Raw genomic sequence first — 14,943 nt, 5'->3', positions numbered from 1 at the left:
GCAAAAGCAGCCCCCAGGGTTGTGCCAGTGGAATCGAACTTCACCTGCCATTGTATGTGTTGTACGTCACCGCGTTTGAGAACGAGGAGATTTTGTCTTGACCATGTGTACGCAAAGCAAGCTTGTCAAGTTCCTCGACAAGCCTAACAAGGAACTCGTCGAGGAAAACGATGTGTCTTTTCCGACGAGTCCCTCAGTCGTGTGTACGAGGCCTTAGTGTTCAGCTTGCAATTAACTGTGCATATTTCATTTGTTTGCGCTGATTGTTTCCCTTTCATAAGTATTAGCTCATGCCCTTCTCACTGTAGCGATTTTCCATTCCAGCCACTGGGATTTTACTGTGGATTCTGCATAGCCATTGTTCTGTCCTCATCACACATCACCTTGTGGCCTTTTGGACTGTTTGACATGCAGATATGACTTCACATCCTTCAATAAGCAAACCTGGGTGTAGACTCTTCTGAGGAATTTATTGGAACAAGTGGTTGAATACAAAACAAACAAAAAAAAGAAAGAAAAAAAGAAATCATGATGGTATGCCATTGCAACAATGCTGTTAAAAGCACAGTATAAACAGCATACTGAAGGATAAAAACTGCTATAAACATGTAAACCTTAAGGGAGCATATATCTGACAGGCTGTTGGTTGAGGTCTATGAGCATAAAGAAGGCCATGAGGTTTTCTTTTCACTGCACAGTTCCCAAACTGAAACTGCTTCAATTTCCTTTTCTTTTTTCACCTCATTAAAAGTATTGTAGTGGATGTTTGATCTTTACACATGCATGTTCTGCTTCCTGTATATTAGTTCAGCACAGTAAGGCCGGCCATAGACAGTTCAAATCTCAGCTGCTTCAGCAAGAACCAGCCAAGATTCGCACCTTTATGTGAAATCCCTGGTGTTCCTGACAATTCCACTGCTTTCCTATTTAAACTGGACCTCACTAAGCAGGAGAACACACCGTGGTCAGATCTCAAGCTATGCTGGGAACTCAGCCTGCTCTCTTCCAATGATTAGACTTGTCCTGACATGCCCCCTCTGCACAGCCTTTCACTGGGAAGTTCAGTGTACTGCTGCTTCTCCTCCCCCAGCTCTTATGGAGCTGAGAACAGAGGGAATGTGATCACTTATAAAAAAGAGAGAAAAGGGTAATTATAATGCAATTTTATATTTATAGAAAAATGTTTTGCCTTTCATTTCTATTTTAAACTGAATGGGTTGTTTTACAAGGTGATCATTTACAAACACTTCAGGCAAGCTATACACGAACCCAAATTTTCTGCTAAACCAGCCAACTTCCGGTCCATGTGTACTACTGACTGTTTAACAGAAGATGTTGCACAGTCATGCCATGTTGCAAAACTAGCATACAGCCAATGGCTGCAGCATTGATCAGTCTATTCTGAAAGAGGGGTAGTCCCTGCAGTAAGAATACAATAGCTCAACGGGAGAGATCCCTGTATTCACATAATTTGTGTTGATGTGGAGAACCTGCCATCTTTCTTTTTTTATTCAACCCACTGGTTGAACAAAAAAGAAACTGAATGCCTATACCCAGTGCCGATCCTGACCTCCCTGGGGCCCTAAGCAAAATTACATGTCACATGAAAGTTGAGAAGCAGGGGGGCTGCCGAAAATGACATGTCACTGCCGACGGGGTTGTTCTGCTGTTGGAAATTACATCTTACATTAACGTGAGAAGCGGGGGGTGGCTGCCTTCTTACCTCTTCTCCCATGCAGCCAGCAAGTTGAGAAGCGGGATGAGGGGCCGAAAATGACTTCTCACCAGGCGGGGCCTCTAGTAATTCGGGGGGCCCTCCGCAGCTTTGCGGGGCCCTAAGCGGCTTGCATAGTGAGCCTATAGGGCAGATCGGCCCTGCCTATACCCTGCCTAAAGCTGGCTACACACTATACAATTTTTATACAATTTTATTGTACAACTTTGCTTTAGATTTACCAAACCATATAATAAATAATTGCATGCAGCCAGGCAGGCCCTTGCACTACATAGTTGAAGGTAAATCTGAAGGAAATTAAACACAAATTGTATAATGTGTATCTGGCTTCCATTGTTCTCAATTTCCTCCTAATTCTTTTTTTCTGTTGTGATTTGAGTTTTGTTAGAAGATGGCTACATTTGTTCTCCATGGTACGCCAGTATGTAGGTGTAGCCCTGTTGTGATTTTCAGCCATTTAAGAGGATGTAGATATATATATATATATTGCAGCAGGTGGAGCCAGAGAGCACAGATTTGGAAAACTGCATTTCCCAGGAGGCTGTGAGACAGAAAGTTCCGGGAGAGAGGGGAGTGAGGAGGAAGGAGTGAAGGGAGTCAGTCTGGGACAGTGATCCAAGAAAGACAGATCTGCATTGCAGGGGATTTAAGACAGCTTGTATCAGAGCTGTGTGTTTGCCACTGAGACACAGGCTCTATGCAGTAGTGTTTGGAGAGACTGATGTTCGTCTACTGAAACAGGGAGAGACTGTGTTGGGAGCGATCGAACTGAGGCCTGGTCGCAGGGCCGATCCAGCCACCAGAGTAACCCAGCCTGCCCAATTGAGTGAGTGAAGCTGACGGAGGTTATTGCCAGATTCCCCAGACGGCCCCTAGACTATCTGAGATGTCCTGCCAGAGGCTTTAAAAGACTGCATCCATTTCACAGACGTCGGTCTGAGGAGAGAGGGACACTCGCTTCCGCAGACAGCCATCCTCCTTTCCTAAGAGACATTGGAAGTGGTGAGCGGCCTTTGGCCATTGCAACAAGTGTATTTCCTACAACTGTCATACATCCAGGGCCCCAACGTTGGCTAGCCTAGGACAGTACTACTGGCCAGTAGTTTAGGGTGGGGTCGATACTGCTAAATATATAGATATATTACTGTTCATCGCATTCAATCTAAACGTATTATCTCATTCTGTTATTAGTTGTATTATATTAGAGTGGGGAGACATTAAGGGCTTTTGCTCTATCCCACAGTCATTAAATCTGTTATAAAACTTCACAAGGTGTGCTGGTGTGCTGTGGATTCATTGTTTGTGGTGTGTTACAGAGGTGAGACAGAAGACCCGATAATTCAGCGGCTCCTACGGGGGTGAGCGCTACACGTGGGGGCTCGTCCGGGATTTCTTCTGATACCTCTCGCAAAGTGATAACCGCACAAACGAGCCAGCAATGGATCCAAACACCGCAGCAGAGTGGTGCAAAGAACAAAATGGCCAATTAGGGCTGAGTATAGTAATGGACATTCCTGCTGACAAATGGACAGAGGAACAGATCCGTCAAGCAGTAACTACACTAGCACCTGACCATAAAGTGTTTGTAATAGACACGAAAATAGATCAAAAAGTCTCCCATACCTATGCCCTACTAGAATGGAAGAAAGGAGTCCCAACCTGCTTCCAGGGTGATAGCATCCAGCTAGCCGGAGAAGTTAAAGCACGGTTATTCCCTCTACTCACCTCAGCAAGTTGTCTGGAGGGACCAAGCCAGACCATGTCAGACTCCCCAGTGACCTTGAAGGCACGGATGCCGATTGGACAAGTGGCCACTGCCACACCCCTCTCACCCACTGAATTGATAGAGGGAGTAGACAGAGAGATCCCAGCTGAACGATTCTATCCTAAAGATGCCCCTATCTCGCCTGAGTGGAAGAAGCAAATTCAGTCTCAGCTCCTCAAGTGGCAAGATTTATTCTCCAAGGATGAGTTTGATGTGGGGTGTGCTAGGAGCACTCAGCACCGCATTCGGCTCCAAGATGACAAGCCCTTTCGAGAAAGGTCACGGCGAGTCCCATTGGGAGATCTAGATGACCTAAGGGAACAGCTGGCTGAATTGAAAAGGACCAGGATAATCCAAGAATCCAGGAGTCCTTATGCCTCACCCATCGTGGTAGTTCGCAAGAAAAACGGTTCCATCCGTTTGTGCATAGACTACCGCACACTCAACCAAAGAACCATTCCCGACCAATACACTACTCCTCGAATAGAAGATGCCTTACAGTGTCTGTCCGGAGCAAAGTGGTTTAGTGTACTTGACCTGCGAAGTGGATATCACCAGATACCCATGCATCCTGAAGATAAAGAGAAGACTGCTTTCATCTGTCCACTGGGATTCTTTGAGTTTAATAGAATGCCCCAAGGCCTCACAGGAGCCCCAGCAACTTTCCAACGACTAATGGAAAAGACGGTGGGAGACATGCACCTGATCGAGGTACTAGTGTATCTGGATGACCTAATAGTCTTCGGAAGAACACTGGAAGAACATGAGCAGCGGTTGGAAAAGGTCTTGAAGCGGCTGCATGAAGAAGGATTGAAACTTTCCTTAGAGAAGTGTCAGTTCTGTCTGCCTTCAGTCACGTACCTGGGACATGTTGTTTCAGCAGAAGGCATATCAACTGACCCTAAGAAGTTGGAAGCTGTGGCTTCATGGCCGAGACCTCGTAATATTACTGAACTCCGGTCCTTCCTAGGATTCTGCTCATACTATAGGAGGTTCGTAGAGGGGTTTGCCAAGATAGCTCAGCCTCTGAACACGCTTCTAAGAATGGAAGGAGCAGAAGATGAATCAATGCCCTTTGAGCCGGGTTCATCAGCCCACGGAACTAGGAAGCCTCGTGAATCAATCCAGGAGGAATGGACCGACCAATGTGAAAGAGCTTTCCTCCAATTGAAAGGAAGTCTAACACAGGCTCCTGTCCTTGCCTACGCTGATCCTGCCAAGCCTTATGAACTACATGTGGATGCTAGCAGAGAAGGGCTAGGAGGAGTACTATACCAGGAATATGATGGCCTCCTGAGACCGGTGGCATATGTGAGTCGGGGTCTCACCCCTTCTGAGAAGAATTACCCCACTCACAAGTTGGAGTTCCTGGCCTTGAAGTGGACAGTGGTGGACAAACTAAAAGACTACCTGTACGGGGCCAATTTCGTGGTCAGAACTGACAACAACCCACTCACTTACATTCTCACTACGGCCAAACTGGATGCCACTGGGCACCGGTGGTTGGCTGCCCTGTCAGGATTCCGCTTCAGCCTCAAATATCGCCCTGGGGTCAATAACCAAGACGCGGATGCCTTATCCAGGAGACCCTATAGCACAGGGGTCCCAGAAACAGAGTGGACTCATTTGACTCCAGATGGAGTTCAAGCCCTATGCCAAGGGGTGGAGTGCCGAACCAAAGGAATGATTGGAGCAGAGGCCATAGGAGTCATGGCTGCCGGTGTCCCTAAAATGTATTGTAACCCTACACAGCTGAGGAGTGAGGACCTGCCTACTTTCACGAAGAAGGACCTGAGAGTAGATCAGGCTGAAGATCCTTTGATCGGGTTAACTCTGAGAGCAATGAAAGCGGGTCAAAGAGGGCTCCTACTAACTGATTCACCAAAAGAGGCTCGTCTGGTCCACAAAGAGTGGGAACGGTTGAAACTGCTAGACGGGGTGGTCTACCGAAGGGGCCCCTCGGATGACTTAGAAGAAAAGCAGCAGTTGTTCCTCCCAGAGAAGCATAGAGAAAATGTGCTGAAAGCTTTGCATGATGACCATGGTCACTTAGGAGCAGAGAGAACTTTTAAACTGGTCCGAGACAGATTCTATTGGCCCTGCATGAGATCCGAAGTTGAAAGCTACTGCCATTCCTGTCTAAGATGTATCCAGAGGAAAACTTTACCTTCTAGGACTGCTCCAATGAGCCATCTGCAGAGTCAAGGGCCTATGGACCTGGTGTGTATTGACTTCCTGTGCTTAGAGCCTGACACTAGTGGACAGGGAAATATCCTAGTGGTGACAGACCACTTTACCCGTTATGCTCAAGCTTTTCCAACCAAAGATCAACGTGCTCCTACTGTAGCCAAAGTCCTAGTAGAAAAGTTCTTTGTTCATTATGGTCTACCTCAGAGGATCCATTCTGATCAAGGCAGAGACTTTGAAAGTCGACTCATCAGGCAGCTCTTGGATCTATTGGGGATTCAGAAGTCAAGAACCTCCCCCTATCACCCCCAGGGTGATGCACAACCGGAGAGATTCAATCGGACTCTGCTCAATATGTTGGGAACACTGTCGATCAGGGAGAAACAGCACTGGAGTCGGCATATCTCTACCATTGTGCATGCTTACAATAGCACAGAAAGTGATGTTACAGGATACTCACCGTACCGCCTCATGTTTGGAAGAGAAGCCCGATTACCAGTAGATTTAGCTTTTGGCCTCTCCCTTGACCAGACGTCTATTGCCTCTCACCAGGGTTATGTGGATAGACTGAGGAGAAACCTGGCTTCTGCATTTGAGAAGGCCCGTTTGACATCCGGGAGTAGAGAACAAAGAAACAAACGGAACTATGACTTGAGGGTTCGGGTACAGGATTTACAGCCAGGTGATCGAGTTCTATTGAGAAATTTGGGTGCTTCGGCCAGGCACAAACTAGCTGATAGATGGAGCTCTCAGATCTATATCGTCTGTAAACAATTGCCTGGCCTGCCAGTGTACCAGATTCGACCAGAGGGAAAGACCGGGCCACTGAAGAATTGGCATCGGAATCATCTCCTACCTCTGAATGAAGCTGTGCGGGTACCAGATAGAGATGAGTCTCCTTCACCCATTCCATCCACTTCCCGTCAAGCACCTGTTACTCGGTCCCAACAGCCACCTTCTACAAGAGAAAGTGAGGACGACAGCGATGAGGAAGATGTGTGTCCGAGTTGCATGTGGCCATCTGAACCTATGGATGTTCATCCAACTATTATGACTCCTGAGCCGGATTTGAGCAATTTGAGACCAGATGCCCCTGAATTTGTGCCTCAAGCAAACGAGGATAATTCTGTACCCTCTCAAGTGGAAAGTCTCTTGCCGGAAACCTCAGTGCTAGAAGATGCCAGTTCAGCCAGTTGAAAAGGAAACTGAATTCCCTCAGTTAACACAGCAAGTAGAAGAGGACTCAGCAGATGAAGGCCCATCCGGGTTTTTAGAATCAAGGTCCAAACGACTGGTGCGACCTCCTCAGAGACTCACTTATGACTCACCAGGGAACAGCACAGAGGAAGCTATCACAACTGTACGCAGATCACCCAAAGTGTCCACCCTAACCACAGAGGTATCAAAGGACTTGTGTCCAATCCCGACCATCAGCACACCTTGGTGGAGTGTTCCTCTGCCCCCTCCACTTGCTAGACGTTGTCATAGACTGCATCTATCTATGCGCAGTAAAGGTATTCAGATGGTCTAGTATAAACTTTATATGTGCCTTTCATACTGTATATATTGTCTGTAGAACTTACAAATACAGTTTACCCTTTGGGGGGGGACCCCAAAGACTTTAAGTAGGGGGAGAATGTAGCCCTGTTGTGATTTTCAGCCATTTAAGAGGATGTAGATATATATATATATATTGCAGCAGGTGGAGCCAGAGAGCACAGATTTGGAAAACTGCATTTCCCAGGAGGCTGTGAGACAGAAAGTTCCGGGAGAGAGGGGAGTGAGGAGGAAGGAGTGAAGGGAGTCAGTCTGGGACAGTGATCCAAGAAAGACAGATCTGCATTGCAGGGGATTTCAGACAGCTTGTATCAGAGCTGTGTGTTTGCCACTGAGACACAGGCTCTATGCAGTAGTGTTTGGAGAGACTGATGTTCATCTACTGAAACAGGGAGAGACTGTGTTGGGAGCGATCGAAATGAGGCCTGGTCGCAGGGCCGATCCAGCCACCGGAGTAACCCAGCCTGCCCAATTGAGTGAGTGAAGCTGACGGAGGTTATTGCCAGATTCCCCAGACGGCCCCTAGACTATCTGAGATGTCCTGCCAGAGGCTTTAAAAGACTGCATCCATTTCACAGACGTCGGTCTGAGGAGAGAGGGACACTCGCTTCCGCAGACAGCCATCCTCCTTTCCTAAGAGACATTGGAAGTGGTGAGCGGCCTTTGGCCATTGCAACAAGTGTATTTCCTACAACTGTCATACATCCAGGGCCCCAACGTTGGCTAGCCTAGGACAGTACTACTGGCCAGTAGTTTAGGGTGGGGTCGATACTGCTAAGTATATAGATATATTACTGTTCATCGCATTCAATCTAAACGTATTATCTCATTCTGTTATTAGTTGTATTATATTAGAGTGGGGAGACATTAAGGGCTTTTGCTCTATCCCACAGTCATTAAATCTGTTATAAAACTTCACAAGGTGTGCTGGTGTGCTGTGGATTCATTGTTTGTGGTGTGTCACAGAGGTGAGACAGAAGACCCGATAATTCAGCGGCTCCTACGGGGGTGAGCGCTACATAGGTATATAACCACCCTCTCTTGTTTGCGTCCAAAATAGACTACAGGATTTCTAATTTGCATAAAGCAGCGCACATGACCACAACTAACATGCACTGCTTGTTCCAAACAGATGTAAGGGGGAAAATGTGATGTTCAGGAACTCATGAAGGACATTTCCTGGGGTTAATCATGTCAGCCTATGAATGGGTCAGCTCCACTCCTCTGACCCCACAGGATAACCCCCTGCTCAAATAAAAGGACGGATTCTCCCATACCTGAGATGTACAAAGCTGGTAGAGACGTCCCCAAAAAGACTTGCAGCTGTAATTGCAGTGAAAGGTGGTTCTACAAAGTATTGACTCAGAGGGGCTGAATACAAATGCACACCACACTTTTCCTGGCCAGTCCTCCCGTCAGCACATCATGGGTTAATCCCCTCCTCCGGTCCACCAGTACCACCTTCTTTTAGCTAATAAGTAGGGGGCCCCTCCTCCCAGTCCTTGTTCCTTTTTTTTGGTCGGACGATCAGACCACCTAAGACTCTTCCAGACAATCAAGCTACGAATGAAGAGGAAGAAAGAAAAACCCCCCTACCGAACCATCCCCACCCAGGTTCAGCCTCTCCTCGGGTTGGAAGGTCCAGAAGTAATACAGGTATGCCCCTTTATGACACTGGACGCTCAGGTGCATGAGCTGCGGGCATTTTTAGCTTATAGGAAGCTTACTGTGATCATAGAGGCTGTGCTGTGTCTCCTGTCCTCTGCTAGGACACGCTGGCTCCTTCTCCTTACTCAGATCTGAGCTCCGTAGGAGCGCGCCTCCCCTCCTTCCTTCACTTTATGTTAGTCGGCGGTGACCTCCCAGGGGGGGCGGGGCCGTGGGCGTGCCCAAATCGGCTTTAAAAGACTCTCCAGGACAGGAGGCTCAGTGCGGTCTGCCACTGTCTGGGAGAGGAAGCACTAGGTAAGCCTCCAGCTGAGGAGGATTGTGTGAGATTGTGTCAGCGCTGCACTATGCTTTCAGGTCCTCATTGTTCGTTTTTGCTTTGAAGTAGCTTTTCACGATGGTCTAAGCTGTCATTACTGTGTGTCTAAAACTCCTCAGAACCAATCAGATTCATTTTGGAAACAAAACACTGCCCTGGATTAGTTTGTTTTTGTTCTGTGTGTCTTCCCGACTCACCTCTCACCCGGAACTTCATGTATGTACCTTTGAAACCGAAAGTGAAACTAGAGGCACATTATATGATTGAATTTAATCTATTCTTAATCATTTTTAAAAGGAATCAGTTAACTTTTATGTCTCTATACCCTGTAAACAGTCATTTTAGAAAATAAATAAATAAATAAAATAAAATTAGGTATCAATTGCTACACCGCCTGATGTGCGTATCCTGCTTCTTTACACAGCATGAGCTCACCACAGCCTCAGGATGCACCAAAGTCACCGGACAGGTAGGAGGGGTCAACGGGGGCCACAACGTAAACGAGTGCAATACCAAGAGCTAAAGGTAGTGTTTCTTGGTTGTCTTTTTAGGAGCAGAAGCCCTAAGATAAGACAGGAACGGAGAAAAAAGTCCCGCCACCGTTCAAAATCTCCGCAAACGTCTGGCTCTCGGGCAACGCATAAGTCCCATTCTAGTCCAGCACGCAAATCCAGTCACTCTGCGACTGTAGCAGAGCCAAATGCATCAAGACCCCGCCCAGACGATGGTCTTTGTTGGGCATGTTCGGCACCATCCGAACCTGGCAAACTTCTATGCACCGGCTGCATTAAGGACGTGGCTACAGGTGGCAGAGGGTATTCAGTCAGCCGCAGCCACCAAAACACCTAGAAGATCTAAAGTTAGTAGCGCCAATCAATCAGTGGGCGATGAATCACCTGCCCGGGAGATGCTATCACTAGGCTCATCGGACTCTGAAGAGCCCTCAGAATATTTATTTGATTTTCAATATGTTGAATCATTTGTAACAGCCGTGAGGGACACCATTGACTGGGATCAAGATGTTTAGCCAAGCTGAAGGGAAAAAAAAAAAAAAAAATTTTAAGGTTTTTTTCCTAGCCGGAAAAGGCAAGGGGTTACTTTCTCCCTCTTGCCGGAAATCCGAGAATGGTTCGAGGAGGAACGGGATAAGCCGGAAAAGAGGGTAAACGTACAGAATCGTTTCTCAAGGTTGTACCCTTTTAAAACCCCAGAAGCAGACCTTTGGGACTCCCCATTGGGCATAGATGTGGCCTTACAGCACCTGGCCCGACAGGTCGCATTGCCATTGTAAGACCCAATGGACAGACGTGCAGACACAGACATTAAAAAGGTCTACTCAGCTGCAGGTGCAGCGTGCCGCCCGGCTATTGCCCTAACCTCAGTCTCCAGAGCACTCAAGGTTTGGACCACGAGAACCCAAGCAGCCCTAAAAGCAGATACAGGGTCAGAATCAGTCATACAGACAATGGAGGAATTCAATCTTGCCGCCGATTTCATAGCGGAAGCCTCTATGGACCTGACAAAGTTACTCGCAAAAATCATGGCTTTTGCAGTGACGGCAAAGAGGGCCCTCTGGTTGCGACATTGGGGAGCAGACAGCACCTCAAAACTAAGTCTCTGCAATATTCCGTTTAATGGCAAGGTGCTGTTCGGAAAGACCCTAGAAGAAGCTATTAGTCGAGCTACAGGGGGAAAGTCCGGTCTAATGCCGCAGAGACCTAGGAAGACACAGCAGGCCACCCGGCCAGCCCAACCAGACTACAAAAGGGCGTATGACGCCAGGTCATACAGGCCAGGACGGGAATATACAAGGACCTACTAGAAAAATCCACAAGATTCTTTTTGGGGGAAGGTAAAGTCTAGAGCGGCACAGACCGTGAAAAAACCCGAAAAATCTTTTTGACGGGTTAACCGCCCATCCCCCCCCAGGTGGGCGCCAGGTTAATGTCCTTCGGGGAAGTATGGGCGGAAGAGGTCAAGGACCAGTGGGTCCGCAAGATGGTCAGATACGGTTCCAAAATATCCTTTCAGAAGAAACCACCCAATACGGTGGTCCACACAAAATAACCGACAGATCAGAGGAAACGGAACTGCTTACAAGAATATTTAGACGGCTTACAGCAAAAGAATGCAATTTCGCCGGTGCCCCTATCCCAACAAGGAAAAGGGGTATACTCTCCAATCTTTCTAGTTCCCAAAGCATCGGGGGATCTCAGACCAGTTCTGGACCTGAGAATTCTAAACCACTTCATAGAACCCAAGACGTTCAAGATGGAGTCTGTATTTACAATCATCTCTGTGTTGCAACCAGGAGACTGGTTGATATCAGTCGATCTAACGGATGCATATTTGCACGTCCCAATCAACGAGAGCCATCAAAGATATCTAAGATTCTTGGTAGGGGAAGATCACTTCCAGTTCAGGTGTCTGCCGTTCGGCATCAGCACAGCTCCGCGAGTGTTTTCCAAAATCTTACTAGCCGTTATTGCCGTCATTCGCCTGAAAGGCATAAAAATATTTCACTACCTAGACGACATCCTGGTAGTAGCACATTCGAGCAGAGAACTGGCGTCTCAACACGAGATGGTTCTAGAAATCCTATCAAAATTTGGCCGGATCATCAACAGGCAAAAGAGCCAATTGATTCCCTCACAACAGATGGATTATCTGGGACTGTTTTTCAATACAAACAGAGGCCTTGTCCTCCTACCCGAACGAAAGAAGGCAGAACTGGTAGCCTGCGTCAGCAGCGTGATGAAGTCAACATCGCTAACGGCAAGAGATTGTATGACCCTACTCGGGATGTTTACTGCATCAAGCCCAACCATTCCTTGGGCAAGATTCCACACAAGAGCCTTCCAGGCAACCTTCCTGAACCAATAGGACGGTACCTCTCTTCACCAGAGGATTCTCATACCAAGCCGGATTCGACAGAACCTAGCTTGGTGGAAGTCATCAGAGAACCTGTCGCAGGGCATGCCCCTCAGCCCCAGGCACTGGGTTCCGATAACTTTGGGTGCCGGTCTTCAGGGCTGGGCTGCTCACTGCTTCGGCAGGCAGGTGCATGGAGTTTGGAGCAAGACGGAATCCCGACACTCCAACCTTTTGGAGCTGCAAGCAGCATACATGGCCATGCAGGCCTTCGAGAAACTGGTACAGGGAGCTTGAGTTAAACTAATGTTAGACAACAAGACAGCAGTAGCATATATAGCCAGACAGGGCGGAACCAAGAGCTTGCCACTTCTGCAGGTGGCAACCAAAATATTTGTGTGGGCGAAGCACATCTGGAAGCCCTAACAGGAGCCTACATTCCGGGCAGCCAGAATTCCATCGTGGATCATCTGAGTCGGGAGTTCCCCGACAAGAACGAATGGGCCTTGAACCAGAAGTTCCTAGAACCAATCTTTTCCGAGTGGGGGACACCCTCAGTGGATCTAATGGCGACCCGAGTCAATACAAAGACACCCCAATTTGTGTCCAGGTTCCGTTGCAACAAAGCCTTGACCCAAGATGCCTTCTCCATTCCATGGGATTTTCCCCTAGTTTACATCTTTCCGCCGGTGCCGTTAGTAATGAGGACTTTGTTAAAGATTGCGAGGGGAAAAGGTTCATACAATAATAATTCTACCCTTTTGGCCACAGAGGCCATGGTTCCCTCTACTCCTACACATGGCGTTGGCTCCCCCAAGACGTCTGCCGCTAAAGAGAGATCTCCTATGACAGTGCCAATGGGTTCACCCCAACCCGAACAGGTTGAAAACTGACGGCCTGGCTGCTGAATCAACCAGACTCCAGGCACAAGGCATTTCAAAGGAAGTAATCTCAACACTGTTAAAGTCTAGAAAGGCCTCGACCAATGTCACCTACAACAGGATTTGGGCAAAGTTTACAACTTTTGCGTTACAGAAAAATTCCGCTTCGGTGGATCCGAATGTGGCACAAGTGCTGGACTTTTTGCAATCTGCTCTAAACAAAGGCTTAGCCTATAGTACATTGAAGGTACAAATTTCAGCTTTGTCGTGTTTTACAGGATACAGGTGGGCAGACGAACCACTGGTAAAACAATTCTTAAAAGCGACCATGAAAATTAATCCTCCAAGGAAGTCTCTATTTCCGGCCTGGGACTTAGGCACAGTGCTAAGAGCACTACTTCTGCATCCTTTTGTACCGGCAGAATCTTGTCCATTCTGGTTCCTAACACTTAAACTGTTTTTTTCTCACCGCCGTAACATCGGCAAGAAGGGTATCCGAGCTAGCGGCCCTGTCCAGTAAGGAACCGTACTGTATCATCCTTCCAGACAAAGTAATTCTGAGGCCTTCACCAATAGCAACGCCCAAGGTAGTTTCAAAAATTTCACCTTAACTGGGAGGCAGTGCTACATAGCTTTACATTACCTCCTAGGCAGGAAAAAAAAACTGGACCTCAGACCTCTGGACATGGTCAACCTTTTCTCAATTTACCTGCACCGTTCTCAACAAGTGCGCAAAACTGATTGCCTTTTCATCTTACCATCTGGGCCTAAAAAAGAACAAGCCGTTTCAACAAGAATAATCTCGACCTGGATCACCAAAGTAAGAAAGCTCACGTACGAGAAACAAGGGCTGACGCCTCCTCAGGCAACTAGAGCTCACTCTACCAGAGGGGTGGCAGCCTCCTGGGCAGCATTTGCCAAAATACCAGTTGAGGAAATATGCAAGACGGCCAGTTGGAGTTCCTGCAAGACCTTTGCAAAGCATTAGAAATCTAGACGTGACGTCATCTAAGGCGTCTAGTTTCGGAAATGCCGTGGTATCGGCACCTTTTCAGGCAAAATAAAGAAAGATTCACTTAAGCAGAATCCCTAGGGTGTTAAATTAAATCCCATGATGTGCTGACGGGAGGACTGGCCAGGAAAACGGAAAATTGTTATTCTTACCTTCGGTAATTTTCCTTTCCTGGCCTGTCCTCACGTCAGCACAGCCTTTCCCTCCCTATAGTCTGTCGTCCGCCAAATTAGTGGAACAAGGACTGGGAGGAGGGGCCCCCTACTTATTAGCTAAAAGAAGGTGGTACTGGTGGACCGGAGGAGGGGATTAACCCATGATGTGCTGACGTGAGGACAGGCCAGGAAAGGAAAATTACCGAAGGTAAGAATAACAATTTTCCGTTTTCACATATTTATTTGTAAAAAATTTGGAAAAACATTTATAATTATGTGCCAATTTGTGTTGGTCCATCACATAAAATCCCAATAAAATACATTTACGTTTTTGGTTGTAACAAAACAAAATTTGGAAAATTTCAAGTGTGTATGAATATGTTTTTCAAGGCACTATATATAGATCAGACCAAAATGAGGGACAAATGAGGAGCAAAGATGGGCAAAAGGGACTTTGTTCCAAATCAGAGACAGTGTGTCAATATCAGGGGCTAATAGTCCCCATTGATGGCTATGATAACTGTAATTTTTTTTTTTTACTGCAACACATAAAAGAAAAAAAAAAAGATCAAAACTGATTTAATACCACTAGAGGGCACTGCCTAACACACAACATGTATCTAGCTTCATGCTAAGCCTCTTGCTGACTTACACATTATTATTTTTATAATACAGGATTTATATACAGTAGCTCCCACAGTTTGCACAGTACTTTACAACATGAGGACAGACAGTACAGTTACAATATTATCCAATACAGGAGGAATCAGAGGGCCCTGCTTATTAGAGCTTA

This window comes from Rana temporaria, chromosome 3 (assembly GCF_905171775.1).
Source record: "Rana temporaria chromosome 3, aRanTem1.1, whole genome shotgun sequence".
Taxonomy (NCBI): Eukaryota; Metazoa; Chordata; class Amphibia; order Anura; family Ranidae; genus Rana; species Rana temporaria.
The sequence above is the reverse complement of the archived record's forward strand: the minus strand, read 5'-3'. Positions refer to the sequence as shown.